Source organism: Gymnoscopelus microlampas (assembly GCF_963454915.1).
Source record: "Gymnoscopelus microlampas genome assembly, chromosome: 3".
NCBI classification, from domain to species: domain Eukaryota; kingdom Metazoa; phylum Chordata; class Actinopteri; order Myctophiformes; family Myctophidae; genus Gymnoscopelus; species Gymnoscopelus microlampas.
This window is the reverse complement of record NC_139940.1, coordinates 45,121,496-45,137,455: the sequence shown is the minus strand read 5'-3', so window position 1 is coordinate 45,137,455 and position 15,960 is coordinate 45,121,496. Positions and strand designations below refer to the sequence as shown.

Sequence of the window (15,960 nt, the reverse complement as noted above, 5' to 3'; positions counted from 1 at the left end):
TCATCTCCATGACAACCTCTTACCCACTTTATAATACTCACACTCACACTCACACGTTCGCATCGCAGATGAAGCCACGAGGCATGATTTATTCTCAATTTAAAAACAATGTTTTTTTTTTTGTTGCCCAGGCCACTGTATATTCAAGGCTGAAGAGAAGGTCATATTTCTGCCTTAACCCGTTGAAACCGGGGGAAACGCGTCTGTGTAACCACTTCAACCGTTATTTTATACTGTATATCTGCTATTCAAAAAATAGCAGATCTACAAGCTCATAGCGCGGCACCGAGTGCCGCGCTATGAGCTTGTAGGTCTGCCATTTTTGAAAAATCGAGAACATTTTGTGCAAATCTTTGAATATATATATATTTTTAAAGCAAATGTTTTTAACTCAAACTTTGCTTTTGGGTGGGGGGCGGTCCCTGGAACGAAACATTTTCAGATGGGGGTCGGCAGGCCAAATGCATATAACGTTGGAGGTCCTTGACATGAAAAAGTTTGAGAACCGCTGCTATAGCAGCATACGTTTTTTCCCAGAAACCCGTTTTCGAAGACATTTCGTAGAATCGGAAACCTCGGAGCCTTAACGGGTTAAGATAATCACGCCTCTGTGTTTTCACGAGGAATACCAGAATGCCATAAATTTCCGAACACGTTTTTTTTTTCTTTTCCAAACAGAGAGAATAATCATTTATGTATTACCCGTAGACATATCCCTTCTCTCATTCATGTAACAACTGCTCTGGCTCAAACGGGCGCGTGTCTGCCATGTTTCTCCCTGCTGTGTGAGGGCCGCAACAGCGAGCGACTCTGCTCCAGATTTCAAAGTCAAACCTAATCCCGTCATCTCCTCCGCGCGTTTCTCTTTCTTCCCACGCCAGCTGCTTGGCTTTGCTTGCTTGCTTGCCTGGGAGTTGTCAGAGCAGTTCTCGTGGGGGGGAGAACGAACGAACAAGAGCCTGTTAATGCAAGTCTTAAGGGTCAACGGGGATGAAGGGGGGGGGGGGGCATGTGTCGTCTGGTCTGTTCCTTCAGCGGGGTCACGACCCCTTGGGTTGCCGATTCATGTTTAGATGTTAACCCGTTAAGACCCGGGAACAACGCCACGTCTGTGTCGTTGTTTTTTTAAGATTTCTTTGGGCTATTCAAAAAATAGCAGATCTACAAGCTCATAGCGCGGCACCGAGTGCCGCGCTATGAGCTTGTAGATCTGCTATTTTTTGGAAAAATCGTGAAAATGTGTGCAAATCTTTGAATATGTATTTTTCAAAGCGAACATTTGTAAAATGTTTTGTTCCAGGGACCTCCAGAGGCAAATATCTGAATTATAAATGTCCACTTAAAAAAAAATCTAATATTTGCACAAATTGTAATGATTTTTCAAAGATAGCAGATCTACAAGCTCATAGCGCGACACTCGCGCTATGAGCTTGTATATCTGCTATTTTTGAACAGCCAGAGAAATCTAAAAATGACACAGATGCGTTCCCGGTCTGAACGGGTTAATCGCTACAACAGCAGCCTTACTGTCGGAGAGCCCCGGCCCAATCCCCATGGATCTCTCAGAGAGCTGTGGGGTTTTGATGTTGTAATCGATAGCCCAGTCTCTTAGAACTAGAGAGGAGAGAGCCCTGAAAGGCTCATTACTGCATCTGTTAGAGGAAAATGAGAGGAAAGAAAGAGTCGCAACGTCGATTCTTATTGTCAGGCAAGGTGGGGGAAAAGGCAGTGCTATGTTAGGTGCTATGTTATTAGTTAGGTAGGTGGTTAAAAGACATACTGTAGGCTCACGCAGTCAGGCGATCGGATATCTTGGCGGCCCGGCCCAGGCAAGCGGTGACAAAGCTACAGTATAATGCCAACTTTGACACTAAGACACATACAGATATAAAACACAGAAACATCAACAAATAAAACCATAACAGAACATTTGTAAGTTAAAAACAATAGAGCACCGAAGTCTGACGTAATTTACACATCCTACCTGGGTCGCGTTTTTTCCCCCCCGTTCTGAATTCCCATAGACGTGTTTAATATCGCCTCAAATAAGAACTGGGTTCCAAAAATAAACAAATGGCCCCGGCGGTTTTACTCTTTATGGATATGACGCATCAACTGGCGGTGAGAAAACGCTAATGTTACTTCCGACAAATTAGTTACATTTTCGCCAGAAGCAGACTGTTTCAAATAAGAGTGACTGACTATCATAAACGATACAGAGCCACCTCCCTGACTGTTTGTTTAAATTTGGACCACAATTCTTATATGAGACGATTCTAAGATGACGCAATGTTATTCTCCATAGCGAAATTACTTAACGAACCAGGGGATGGACGAGTGACGTCAGGACTTCTGTACTCTATCTGTACTCTATTACATGGTGAGGTAGGGAGAAGTAGAGTTAGATCTAACTCAGAGTTAGATCTAAAGTCAGGATTTTGCAGTGTAGGCATATTTCTACTGCAGTGTTATTTGTGAGATTTATTTCAAACTGATGGCAATTGCTGAACTTGAAGAAGTTTGACGTTTAAGATATTTAGACCTGGAACGCATCTGTGTAATTTTTTGATTTTAGCTAAAAAGCATTATTTTACACTTTGGCTATGTACAAGCTCATAGCACGGCACTTGGTGCCGCGCTATGAGCTTGTAGATCTGCTATTTTTGAGAAATCGTGAAAATGTGTGCAAATCTTTGAATATATATATTTTCAAAGCAAACATTTTTAACTCAAATCTTTGCTTCTGGGGGTCCCTGGAGCAAAATATTTTGAGATGCGGGTCCGGGGCCAAATAAATATAATTTTGGGGGTCCTTGACATGAAAAAGTTTGAGAACCACTGATGTAGAAACATACGTTTTTTCAGAATACTGTTGGATTTAGAAAACATTTGTAGAATCGGCTTCAGGTCTTAATGGGTTAAGATATTTAGTGTGGCACAGTGGTCAAGTCCCTGCCCACCACCACGGAGGTTGTGGGTTCGAATCCACCGTGGTGCATCCGGCTTTGTCGGGCGTCTATGCGAAAACAATTGGCCCGTGTTCGGGGAGGGAAGCCGGGCGGTGATATATTGGTCACTGCACGTCCTGTACTCCTTCGGGCTGGGGGGGCTTCGCCTGTCAGCAGGGAGTGTTGAGCGGGAGGAGTGGGACGAAGGCCCTACGTCTTCCTGGTGGGGGCTCCTCACTGGCAGGTGAGTCAGTAGGATACAAGGGACGATATTTAGTCTGTACATGTTTTTGATTGATTGATTGAATATTTTATTGACAATTTAAAAGAGTTCAGCAGCACGCAGTGCAAAAACCCAAAGGCTTGTTTCCTTTGTGGTGGAAGAAGTACTCAGATATTTTACTTCAGGAAAAGTAGCAATACCACGATTTAAAAAATACTCTGTTACAAATGAAAGGCCTGTGTTAAAAATGTTACTCGAGTAGAAGTACAAAAGTATTGGCATCAAAATATCCTTAAAGGACAAAAAGTAAAAGTACCAAAATGTTTGAAAAATAGCAGATCTACAAGCTCACACAACGCGTCGCATCGAATTTTGAATTCCGGACTTTTACTCGTAACAGAGTATTTCTACATTGCCGTATTGATACTTTTACTCAAGTAAAAAAAAGGTGAGTACTTCTTCCACCACTGGAACACACTACCTTTTGGTTTGTGAACAAAGCCCATCGTCTCTGCCTCTATTTCAAGCAGCAACCCACCAGACTCCAGCACCAGCCGACCCTAACAGGATTGGCTGGAGTGTGAAATTAGCTGGACTCTCAGGTGCAGAGTGGCCACCTGCATCCTCCTTTATGTCCCGTCTTTGACCACATCCACACTCGTACCTTTTCATTTAACCCATTGAGGCCAGACGTTCTGATTCTGCAAAATGTCTTCTAAATCCCAACAGTTTTCTGAAAAAACGTATGTTTCTATATCAGTGGTGCTCAAACCTTTTCATGTCAAGGACCCCCAAAATGATATGTATTTGGCCGCCGACCCCCATCTCAAAATATGTTGTTCCAGGGACCCCCCAGAAGCAAAGAAAATAGTTAAAAATGTTCGCTTTAAACAATATATATTCAAAGATTTGCACACATTTTCACGATTTAAAAAAAATAGCAGATCTGCCGCGCTACGAGCTTGTATATCTGCTATTTTTGAATAGCCAAAGTGTAAAATAATGCTTTTTTTTTGCTCAAATCAAAAAGTGACACAAATGCGTCCCAGGTCTTAATGGGTTAAAAAAAACACATTTTAATACCAAAACCATCTCTGATTTTCCGTCCACACACGAGTGTTTCAAACCACATATCAAATGGACATTAGACGGACATTTGTAAACTACATCCATGACACAGTAAAGAAAGAACGCGTCCCCGCTTTGTTGCGGTAGTCTACGGATCTTTTCTAAACATACTGTATTTGCTGGTTTTAGGTAATGTGTATATACTATAATTATATTATCTAGATGTATTGATCGTTTTATGTTCTCTTTGACATGCTTATTTAATGTGACAATAAAGTTGTCGCACGCATTAGGAACACGTTGGTTCTCGGCACACACTTTCAAAATGGGGATATTTACTAGCCTTATTTAACCCATTAAGACCGGGGACGCATCTGTGTCTCATTTTAAGATTTCTTTGGGCTGTTCAAAAATAGCAGATCTACAAGCTCGTAGCGCGGCACCGAGTGCCGCGCTACGAGCTTGTAGATCTGCTATTTTTGAAAAATCTTGACTTTTTTTTTTTTTTTTTTCAAAAAACTGTCAGGATTTAGAAAAAAAATGTAAGAATCGCCTCAGGTCTTAAAGGGTTAAAAAAAATATTATATTTGTACTTTTACTCAAGTAAAACGTGAACACGGAACTTCTACTCAGTAACGCACTTCTACTTAGTAAAGTTAGAGTATTTCTACATTAGCAGTATTGATACTTGTACTTAAGTAAAAAATGTGTGTGAGTACTTTTTCCTCCACCACTGAGCCAAAGGGAGGGCCAAAACGGCCTCTCCCTTGGGGAGCAAACTGTGGCGCAGGGGGACAAGGGAAAATATAAAGCCTTATTCACAACTCTCACTAATCCTGACAACCTCCACGACAGAGCTGTGGACGGCAGGAAATACAGTGGGAGAGAGCTGGCACTGAACTGCTGGGGGGGGGGGGGGGGGGGGGGGGGGCGGTTGGCCAGTGTCCACATTAAAGACAAGTTTAATCTTTTAAGCAGCCTCCAAAAAAGATTTTTCCTTTCAAAACCTTAAAAATAACATTCGCTCTACAGTCAGGGCGATCCGGTTATTTATTGAGTGCTAAAAAGACCATTACAGTATTTGATCGCTCCCACCCACACCCCCAGGATATACAAGAAATCAGAGACTACAGTCTGTAACTGGTGAAAATGTGACTCGGAGAGCTCTCTCTCTCTCTCTCTCTCGACGGCTCTCTCTCCCTCTCTCTCCCGGAAGCCTATCAGATTCAGGACCTCAAAAGGCTCTTTTGAAGATTCTATTGTGTCTAAGAGACACACCGCCTCTCTCCACCTTCCATCGCCCCCAGAGAGATTTCCATCTCAAAGGCTCCTCTTCTCTTTATCCCATTAAGACCTGGAACGCATCTGTGTCACTTTTTGATTTGAGCCTAAAAAAAGCATTATTTTACACTTTGGTGGCTATTTTTGAATAGCCACCAAAGTGTAAAATTTTTCAAAAATAGAAGATCTGCAAGCTGCGCTACGAGCTTGCAGATCTGCTATTTTTGAAAAATCGTGAAAATGTGTGCAAATCTTTGAATATACATCGTTTTAAAGCAAACATTTTTTACTTTTTGGGGGTCCCTGGAACAAAATATTTTGAGATGGGGGTTGGCGGCCAAATACATATAATTTTGGGGGTCCTTGACATGAAAAGGTTTGAGCACCACTGATATAGAAACATAGGTTTTTTGAGAAAAGTGTTGAGATTTAGAAGACATTTTTGTAGAATCTGGCTTTAGGTCTTTAACGGGTTATATGGCTTACATTTGGGACACGGTCACGTCAGTATATACCCCCCCTATAACCCGCTGCCACGGTTCTGATGTACATCGTCTGTCCTTCACTTCGCCCCCTCCTCCGTCTCTTTGATGTTGGACCCAGTGCTCTTTCCCTCTCTTTCCCTCGCGCCACATGAGCCCTGCTGCTGCTGCTGCTGCTGCTGCTGCTGCTGCTGCTGCTGCTGCTGCTGCTGTGTTTGGGGATGGAAGGGAGGGAGAGGGGAATTATGAAGTTAGCTGAGTATGATTGAAGGTATCTGTCAGATACATTTTTTTTTACTTAAAAAAGTATCAATATTGCAAACGTGGAAATACTCTGTTGGGAAAAAGTACAAAAGTATTGGTATCAAAATGTACTTAAAAGTACCAAAAGGAGAAAGTACTCGTGGTGCAGAATGTCCGGTTTCACAAGTTTTCAAATAGAAATCTTTGTAAATAGCAGATCTACAAGCTCACAATGCGTCGCAACGCGACGCATTGTGAGCTTGTAGATCGGCTATTTACAAATGGCCGAAATGTATATAAAATGGCAAAAATCTACATAGTAACTAGTGACTAAAGTTTTCAAATAATTGTAGTGGAGTAAAAGTACAGTATTTGCCTCTGAGATGTAGTGGAGTAGAAGTAAAAGTACTGAAAATTGGAAATAGTCCAGTAAAGTAAAAAATACCCACAGATTGTACTTAGTACTGAGTACTTAAGTAAATGTACTTAGTTACTTTACACCACTGATTATGAAGTTAGCTGAATAGGATTGAAGGTGTCTGTTCCATTCAAAATGTTGCCTTTTCCCTCTTTGTAACTTAAAAAAAACAACCATAATCTAAACAGATTGAGAGCAATTAGCTAAAGCGGCATGCAGCAGCCCAGACTCATTTAGTTGTTACAAGCATTGCATTCTGTAGCAGCCATTAAGACCGGGAACACATATACTGTGTCATTTTAGATTTGAGCGATAATAACCTTTATTTTATACTTTTGCTATTCAAAAACATTCAAAAACAGCAGATCTACAAACTCGTAGCGCGGCACCGAGTGCCGTGCCACAAGCTTGTAGATCTGCTATATTTGAAAAATCTAGAATTTTGTGTAAATCTTTGAATACATACATTTGAATTTAAACAACATTTTTACTCAAATCTTTGCTTCTGAAGGTCCCTGAAACAACATGTTTTACAAATGTTCGCTTTAAAAACTATATATTCAAACTCAAAGATTTGCACACATTTGCACACATTTTCCAAAAAATAATAAAATTAAATATTTTTTTTGAATGACACAGATGTGTGTGTTTCCGGATGAACTAAAATGTATTCTATGTGAGGATAATTCCTTTTAACAGGTCGCTCATGAAAGTCTTTGCGGTCTTGTTTCCAATGAGAACCTGTGAGCAATTAGGGGTTAAGAATCTTGCTCAGGGACAAATTTCATTTCGTCGACACATATGCTGGGCTGGCCTGGAATCGAACCTGGGGCAACCAGGGCCTCTGGCTCCCTAGGCGGGCTCACTAACCACTCAGCTATGGCCGCCCCTTTGTAAGTACATAGTATACATGCATGTAGCATCCAGGACCTTCATACCACTGGGATGTTTTGTAAGCCTGCATTGTATTGACACACACCAGCATGCAAGCAAACACATACATGCTGATGTTCCAGCACAGTGGGCACTAGGCTAGTAGGCTGCATGTCTGCAGCTCCTGATGTATTGGCAAATTACCTGTAAAAGGCTCACAGAATGGACACACTTTTACAACATCGCACCATCTGGCCATCTGCGAGTACATCCATACTAAAGTACTCTGCGATGCAACGAGGTCAAATCGAGTCCATTTAGCCACTTTCACCCTGCCCGATGATGATGATCTACCCCTGGTGGAAAAAAAGCTGATCTACAAGCTCACATCGCGTCACTATACACAAAGCCGTGTGAGCTTAATGTAGATAATCGGTGGTGGAAAAAATACTCTCATTTTTTACGTAAGTAAAAGTATCAATGCTGCAATGTAGAAATACGTACTGTTACGTAGTAAAAGTCCGGAATTCAAAATTAAATTGACTTGAGTAAAAGTACAAAAGTAGAAAGTACTCTTCATGCAGAATGTCCCATTTCACACGTTTTTAAGTGTATAAAATGTATACAAATCTTTAGAAAATAGCAGATCTACAAGCTCACAATGCGTCGTATTGTGAGCTTGTAGATCGGCTATTTTCAAATTGCCGAAATGTATATAGGGATGAAGTGGCTTATGTATATTTTGTAATTTCAAATAATTGTAGCGGAGTAAAAGTACAGTATTTGCCTCTGAGATGAAGTGAAGTAAAAGTATTCAAAATTGGAAATACTCCAGTAAAGTAAAACATACCTTAAGCACAGTCCTTGAGTAGATGTACTTAGTTACTTTCCACCTATTTTTCAAATAGCTGAACTATAAAACGGGGCTTAAGTGTTTTAAGGCCCTCTCTCACACACACTTGCCCTTCTCGCTCACCCCCATGTTCCTCCGCCACTGCACGCTTTATGCCACCTATAATGAACAAGAAATGCCATTAAAAGGCGATAGGCATAACTGTTCAATTAGTTATTACGATGCCATCCATCACCAACAGTCCGGTGTCCAAAGTGTGTAAATCTAGAGTTGGTTTATGGACCTTCCTTCCAGACCAGACAACCACACACACAGAGAGAGAGAGAGAGAGAGAGACTCGCGGGGCAGATTTCTTTCTTCATTCATAAACCGCATGCCTTAATTCATCATGCAGCCTCCGCGAGACGTGGGGAGAAAATGGCCCAGACTGTATCGGTACATTGACAAACACACAACGCAACGTGCCCGAGCTGAAAACGTGCAATTTGGCAGCTAATCAGCAGCAGACAGGCACCCCACACTAACCCATTAAGACCGGGAACGCATCTGTGTCATTTTTTTGATTTCTTTGGGCTATCTGCCGCGCTACAACCTTGTAGATCTGCTATTTTTTGGAAAATCGTGAAAATGTGTTTTTTTAACTCAAGTCTTTGCTTCTGGGGGATTCTACAAATGTCTTCTAAAACCTTGAAAAAACGTATGTTGCTATAATATCAGTGGTTCTCTTTTTTCATGTCAAGAACCCCCCCAAATGGTCATGTATTTGGCCGTGGACCCCCATCTCAAAATATGTTGTTCCAGGGACCCACATATTTGAGTTAAATACGTCCGCTTAATTCTTTTTTTATATATATATTCAAAGATGTGCACACATTTTCACGATTAAAAAAAAATATCTAGGGTTAGGGTTAGGGTTACAAGCTCATAGCGCGGGTTAGGGTTAGGGTTACAAGCTCATAGCGCGGGTTAGGGTTACAAGCTCATAGCGCGGCACCGAGTGCCGCGCTATGAGCTTGTAGATCTGCTATTTTTGAAAGGCCCAAAGAAATCTAAAAATGACACACAGACGCGTTCCCAGGTCCTAATGGGCTAAATCCCACCCATCCCGATCTCACCCCCTAGTTGTCAAGGCAACGCTAATCTGAAAAGCTGTCTGCCAGAGGAACTTTTTTTGACAGGCGATAGGAAGCCTCTCAAAAGTTCCTCGCCACGTGTGTTACGTGAACCCCCCAGTTTGGATCCAGGCTGAAAAAAGGGAAGAAAACAAGATCCATTTTTCTGGCATATTTTTTTTGTTTTTTGCCAGAGAAGCAGAGAGCGCCTTTAAAAACCCATGCAGGCCCAATCGACTCAAGAGGCTCTTTCAAGTTTTTACAAACATTATTACCCTTCAGCGGCAAAGGGAGTTAACCCATTCAATTCGGGAACGCATCTCCGTCATTTTAAGATGTCTTTGGCTATTCAAAAATAGCAGATATACAAGCTCATAGCGCGGCACCGAGTGCCATGCTATGAGCTTGTACTGTAGATCTGCTATTTAAAAAAAAAAATCTAGAACATTTATGTAATATACATTTTTTAAACAAACATTTTAACTCAAATCTTCAGGGGGATTCTAATGTCTTCTAAATCCTAACAGTTTTTTGAAAAAACATTTGTTGCTATAATATCAGTGGTTCTCAAACTTTTTTCATGTCAAGTTCCAGGGACCCCCCAGAAGCAAATATTTGAGTTACAAATGTTTGCTTTAGAAAAAATAATTTCAATTTTTTTCGTGCTATGAACTTGTATATCTGCTAATTTTGAATAGCCAAAGCAATCTTAAAATGACACACAGATGCTATCCTCTGGTCTCAAAGGATTAAAAACCAGGCCCAATCAATCGACTCAAGACGCTCTTTCAAGTTTCACAAACATGACCCCCCTTCAGCGGCAAAGGAAGTTAATACATCAGAATGATTAAATATGAACAATTAACCTTTAGATAGCGACGGAGACAGTGACTGCGCAGGGGGGGAAAAAAGAGTATCAATGTTCCGTAAAGAGCCCTGACACCCTTCACATCACAAAGACCTTCTTCTTCGGTTGCACGCTGCTAAAATGAAGACGAGCCTGCTGAGTTCATGGCGGGACCGCGTTGACTCCAATGTCACCGTAGTGATACACAGTACCGCTAGTATCCGGTGATCGGGTCAAAAGTTCCACGGTAACAACCCCCGGGCCATGCATCACATAGACCCTTCAGTCAAACAATAAAGAATGTGATACCACACTACTCAGGAGGCTGCTTAATTTACAAATAGGTTGATTAAATATTCATCCAAATCAATTACACACAAATAGATAATGATTGATTCCTGAGCTACTCTAGTCTATTAAAGTCTATATTTAGGGCCTATGAATACCAAATGCCTTAACCCTTTAAGACCTGGAACGCATCTGTGTCATTTTTTGATGTGAGCAAAAAAAAACATTATTTTACACTTTGGCTATTCAAAAATCGCAGATATACAAGCTCATAGCGCGGCACCGAGTGCCGCGCTATGAGCTTGTAGATCTGCTATTTTTGAAAAATCGGGAATTTTTGCAAATCTTTGAATATATATATTTTTTACGGCAAACATTTGTAACTCATTTCTTTGCTTCTGGGGGTCCCTGGAAAATAATATTTTGAGATGAGGGTCCGTGGCCAAGTACATATCCTTTTGGGGGTCCTTGACATGAAAACGTTTGAGAACCACTGACATAGCAACATACGTTTTTTTCAAAAAAGAATCGGCCTCAGGCCTTAATGGCTTAAGGCTGCATAATGGTGGGGGGCGGTGAGGGGCGGTGGTTGAGGAGGTGTCTGGAAAGAAGCTTGTGTGACTTTCCGCAGCGGTTCAAGAAGAATTCTGAAAAGGCGATAGCTTTTTGCTTCTAATCTTTCTCCGGTCTTTTGATGCCTGGCTGCCTCGTGCAAAAGGGGGAAACTGACTGACGACAGCTACGGCAATGACGAATTATCCGTCCTTATCTCTCCGCCGATATCTCCAACCACTCACACACGACTCAACTCGTCGGCTCCCATTAACCCATTAAGACCTGGAACTGTGTCATTTTTAGATTTGAGCTATCAAACATTATTTTACACTTTGGGCTATTCAAAAATAGCAGATATACAAGCTCATAGCGCGGCACCGAGTGCCGCGCTACGAGCTTGTAGATCTGCTATTTTTGAAAAATCGTGAACATGTGTGCAAATCTTTGAATATATATATATTTTTAAAGCGAACATTTGTAACTCAAATCTTTGCTTCTGGGGGTCCCTGGAACAAAATATTTTGATGGGGGCCCGCGGCCAAATACATATCATTTTGGGGGTCCTTGACATGAAAAAGATTGAGCACCACTGATATAGAAACATATGTTTTTCAGAAAACTGTTGAGATTTAGGAGACATGTAGAATCGGCTTCAGGTCTTAATGGGTTAAAGAAGGGGAGAATAACAGGAGTCAGCCCCTCCGCACGTGAAGAGATCTCGACAACAGAGGGGAAACGGTGAGAAGGAGACAGACACGCGGCTCTGGCTCACCGTAGGGGGGTTGCGGCGGGTGTTTGAAGTAACAAACGTTGCATGGCAGGCGGACGCACTACCGCGAGCATAGCCTCGGTGCTGCTCTCACTATCAACCCCTATGAAATACAATCTCATACGCAATCGGTGAATTTGGCTTCCCTACCCACGAGGGGATGCACAGGTAGCTGGTTTAACCCATTCAAACCGATATATACAAGTTCATAGCGCGGCACCGAGTGCCTGCTATGAACGTGTAGATCTGCTATTTTTGAAAAAATCCTGACTATTTGTGCAAATCTTTGAATATATATTTTTTGACATTTTGAACTCAAATCTTTGCTTCTGAGGGGGGGGGGTCCTTGGAACAACATATTTTGAGATGGGGGTCCGCGGCCAAATACGTATCATTTTGGGGGTCCTTGACATGAAAATGTTTGAGAACCACTGATATTTTTCACGATTTTTCAAAAATAGCAGATCTACAAGCTCATAGCGCGGCACTCGGTGCCGCGCTATGAGCTTGTATATCTGCTATTTTTGAATAGCCAAAGAAATATTAAAATGACACAGATGCGTTCCCGGTCTAAATGGTTTAAACCCATGAAAGCACATTTTCACGACTGAATAGCAGGTATAGGCTCCAGCTCTTTATTTGCGTAGGCGTTCAGGTTTTTTCACGCCGCGGCGAGCAGACCAACCGCGGAGACCTCGAGGTATGCCGGGCTTAACGACACCAGGCTTTGCAGCTATTAGCATGAGATAATACTTCATCACGTCTCTTATTCATGAAAGGTATTAAAATGAGGACAGAAATAGAGAGAGAGCCTAGCGGCAAGGAAAAGGGCTTTAGCCTCGTCTTCATCCGTCCGGGTGCATAACTTAACAGCCGTCCGATCGGCATGACGCTCTCATTGCGAAACCCTCAACACATAAAGGGGGAAAAAAAACAAAGGTTGAATAAAAAAAGGATTGAGTCACACTTAACACATTGGGAATACAACCGTGGAGTGCCAAAACCGTATATATACGTTTTTTGAAAAAAAATAATTTTTGATTTTTTTTTTTTTTTTTCAAAAAAAAATGTTTTCAAATTTATTTATTTTTTTTCCTTCACAGCACCAGGAGATATCATTTTCCGAAGATTTAGACTCCAATCCACTTCCTGGTTAACTTATGACTTCAAAAGCCTGTATCTCGGCTCCTAAAAAATGGTTAAAAATCCTGGCACTCAACGTACATTTTTTTAATAAACCTCTGGCACCCCAAGTATTAACAGCCGGTCTTTAAGCAACAACCTTGTAGTGGATCGATGCCGCTTGACGTGCCGAAAACAGGAGCTTTGTTCTTCTGCCACTACGAGGGACGAAAAGAAGATCTACAAGCTGTACAACGCCTTGCGCTGTCAGCTTGTAGACGTGCTATGTTCGGTGCACGAAACCGGCAGTCCGGCATGCAAACCAAGTATACATCAGGCTTACTTTTTACAGGCTATGCACTGTCTTCAGTTTAGTTCAGCCTTCAATCAATCGAAAATAAAAAGGTGAAATAATGAAGGATCGAGTCAAACTCGACGGCCAATCTTTAGGCAATAACATTGTAATGGAAGGAGCTGTTTGACAGTCATGCAGAGAACGGGAGCGTTTAGCCCACCCACAAAGAGAAAATACTAATACAATAAGGTAATGGAGAGGAGGGGAGAGAGAGATGGAGTCAGGGGAAATGTAAGAGGAATGAAAGATTGATGTTTAAGGCACGACGATTAGATCTGCTATTTTCAGCCTATTATGACATGCCTCCAGAAACAGGGTCGCTGGGGTTCATGTGGTTAACCATCTGTATGAAATAGCCAGGCTGTTCTACTGTCTTCAGTCAATATACTCAATACTGACTGACATCGCCGCTCACTTTAAGCCATTAAGACCGGCAACGCATATGTGTCATTTTAAGATTTGTTTGGGCTATTCAAAAATAGCAGGTCTACAAGCTCATAGCGCGGCACCGAGTGCCGCGCTATGAGCTTGTAGATCTGCTATTCTTTTGAAGATTTTGTGAAAATGTGTGCAAATCTTTGAATATATGTTTTTAAAGCATTTTTGTAACTCAAATCTTTGCTTTTGGGGGTCCCTGAAACAACATATTTTGAGATGGGGGGTCCACGGCCAAATACATATCATTTTGGTCTCAGGTCTTAATGGGTTAAACACTAGATCGTTATCAGCTCACAGATAATGAACCGATTCCGATTCCGTTGGCAGGGAGTACAAACTGGACCGTGTTGCTGTCTACCAATATTGGACTGGAATAGAAAATGATCCCATTTATTACCCGTCTGTACCCCAAGGTCCAACATGGATTGATTGAACTGCATATTTTTAATGAGTATTTTTTTGTACCGTTTGTTTGTTACATTTTTGCTGTTGAATGTTTACAGGGACCACAATGGAAACGAGAGGTGTTAAGTACATTTACTCAAGTACTGTACTTAAGTACAATTTTGAGGTACTTTTACTTTACTAACGTATTTCCAATTTTCAATACTTTTACTTCTACTCACACACTACGTCTCAGAGGCAAATATTGTACTTTTACTCACTTTACACTACAATTGTTTGAACATTTTAGTTACTAGTTACTTTGCAGATATAAATCATCATGTTATAAAATTAACCACTTTAGCCCTATTTTATATATATATATGCTATTTGAAAATACTTAAAAAGTACAAAATTATTGGCATCAAAATGTACTTACAATTACCAAAAGTAAAAGTACTAATTGTGCAGAAATACCATTTCAAGTTTTCAAAATGTATGAAAATCTTTTGAAAATAGCAGATCTACAATCTCACTTGTAAATGTTGCATTTATATAGCGCTTTTATCCAAACCGCTTTACCTAGATTGTGCATTACATTCACCCATTCACACACACATTCATACATACAATGCAATTCGGGGTTCAGCGTCTTGCTCAAGGACACTTCCACACTAACTCTGGGGGAGCTTTGGATCGAGCTGGGAACCTCATGGTTCCCATCCGGTCGCTCTTCCCCTGAGCCACTGCCGCCACTTGTAGATCGGCTATTTTCAAATGGCCAAAATATATAAATAGGGCTAAAGTGGTTACTGTATGTTTTGTAATAGTAATCAAAATCTACAAAGTAACTACGTAAGTTTTCTAATCATTTTTGTGGAGTAAAAGTCTCTGAGATGTAGTGGAGTAGAAGTAAAAGTATTGAAAATCGGAAATACTCAAGTAAAGTAAAAAAAATATATAATGCAGCTCCGTTCCTTTGGTTCCCCCAAGGAACTGCTGGTTGTCCATTCTACCCCACATCCCATCTAATCAGGGACTAATTTAGAACCCGAGACGACTGGGGATTTCAGTCAAGTGCTGGACTAGAAAACCAGCGTATTGTCTAGGGTCGCCCAGATCCTCCTCTGAAGCATCGATCTACACAGTACAGAGTACCTAGAGAGAGAGAGAGAGAGAGAGGAGCGTGCAGTATTAAAATCACTGATGGTCCCATGGCAGTGCATCAATATGTTATAGACGACCATCAATACTTTGCAATGTTATGTCCCTGTTAAACCATTGAGACCGGGAACGCATCTGTGTCATTTTTAGATTTTCTTTTGGGCTATTAAAAAAAAATAGCAGATCTACAAGCTCGTAGCGCGGCACCGAGTGCCGCGCTACGAGCTTGTAGATCTGCTATTTTTTTTTTATCGTGAAAATGTGTGCTAATCTTGAATATATATATATTTTTTAAAGCAAACATTTGTAACTCAAATCTTTGCTTCTGGGGATTCTACAAAATATCTTCTAAATCTATCATTTTTTTGAAAAAAACGTATGTTGCTATAGCATAGTGGTTCTCAAACTTTTTTTCATGTCAAGGACCCCCAAAATGATATGTGTTTGGCCGCGGACCCCCATCGCAAAATATGTTGTTCCGGGGACCCCCCTGAAGCAGTATTTAACTTTGACAGCAAATTCTGATTTAGTCTTAGT

General features: G+C 41.2%; 1 protein-coding gene across 1 annotated transcript in view; it reads left to right on the top strand.

The window, feature by feature from the left end:
- Positions 1–15,960, top strand: part of ascc3 (activating signal cointegrator 1 complex subunit 3) — a 293,488-nt gene that overhangs the window by 41,303 nt on the left and 236,225 nt on the right. The gene's annotated exons all lie outside the window — the stretch shown is intronic.